Raw genomic sequence first — 2,107 nt, forward strand, 5'->3', positions numbered from 1 at the left:
CTATGATTATCATCATTTCATTCATTATGATAATAATAATGATAATATCAATAATGATAATTTTAGAAATGATAATGACAATACTACTCATTATAATCACATTAATTATATTATTATTATTTCTATTGTCATTATTAGTATGAATATTATTAGAATAGAATTAATTATTCCTATTATTGCACTAATTATCAAAATTATCATTATAATTATCATTTTATTATTATTATCATTATTATTATTACCATTATCATCATAATTATCGTCATTATTGTTAATGATAAAGGAATTATCATGAAAATCATAATAATTACCTGAATTATTGTTAAAATCATCATGATTATCCTTTAAAAGCGAGAAAGGTTTTTTTTTCGACCTTTCTCTCATTATCATTTTGTAATACGATAGATTTTGCGTTTTTTTTCGCCTTTTGGGATTTTATTAGTTTGAGCCTTTATTTCATTATAAATGGACTCTATGATTATTATTATCATCATTATCATCATTATTATGATTATTCTTATGATCATCATCATTATAGTCATTATCGTCATGATTATCATTATTATAATTATCATTATTGCAGTTATAATGATTATTATGCTAATTATTGCTGTCATTTTAAACATTATAACTATTTTTATAATGATAATAACAATAATAATAATTTTAGAAATAATAATGACAATAATACTCATTATAATAACAATAATAATGATATTATTTCTTTTGTCATTATTAGTATGAAAATTATTAGAATAGAGTTAATCATTGCTATCATTGCAGTAATTATCAAAATTATCATTATAATTATCATATTATTATACTTATCCTTATTACTATCATTATTATTATTATCATTATCGTCATTATTGTTAATAATAAAGGAATTAATGTTAAAATCATCATAATTATCACTTAAAAGCGAAAAAGGTTTTTTTTTCGACCTTTCTCTCAAAAGGCTGTATAATACGCTAGATTTTGCCGTTTTTTCGACTTTTGGGATTTTATTAGTTTTAGCCTTTATTTCATTATAAGGGGACTCTATGATTATTATTATCACCATTATTGTCATTATTCTTATGATTATCATCATTATAGTCATTACCGTCATGATTATCATTATTATGATTATCATTATTGCAGTTATAATGATTATTATGCTAATTATTAATGTCATTTTCATCATTATAACTATTTCAATAATGATAATAACAATAATGATAATTTTAGAAATAATAATGATAATTTTAGAAATAATAATGATAATAATATTCATTATTATAACTTTAATGATATTATTATTACTTCTCTTGCCATTATTAGTATGAATATTATTAAAATAGAGTTAATTATTGCTATTAATGCAGTAATTATCAAAATTATCACTATAATTATCATTTTGTTATTATTATTATTGTTATTGTCAATATCATCAAAATTATAATCATAATTGTTAATAATGAAGGAATTATCATGAAAATCATCATAATTTCCTGAATTACATATATACATATATATATACATATATATATACATATATATATATATACATATATATAAATACATATATATATACATATAAATATATATATATACATATATAAATATAATATATAAATATATATATATATATATATATGTATATATATATGTATATATATATGTATATATATGAATATATATGTATATATATATGTATAAATATATATATTTATATATATATGTATATATATGTATAAATATATGTATATATATGTATATATATGTATATATAAAAATGTATATATATATAGGTATATATATGTATATATATGTATATATATAAATATATATGTATATATATATATGTATATATATGTATATATATTATATATATGTATATATATGTATATATATAAATACATACATATATATATATACATATATATATATACATATATATATGTGTATATATATATGTATATATATATATATATGTACATATATATGTATATATATATGTATATATATATATATATGTATATATATACATATATATATACATATATATATACATATATATATACATATATGTATACATATATATACATATATATATATATATATA

This window comes from Penaeus vannamei, chromosome 5 (assembly GCF_042767895.1).
Source record: "Penaeus vannamei isolate JL-2024 chromosome 5, ASM4276789v1, whole genome shotgun sequence".
Taxonomy (NCBI): domain Eukaryota; kingdom Metazoa; phylum Arthropoda; class Malacostraca; order Decapoda; family Penaeidae; genus Penaeus; species Penaeus vannamei.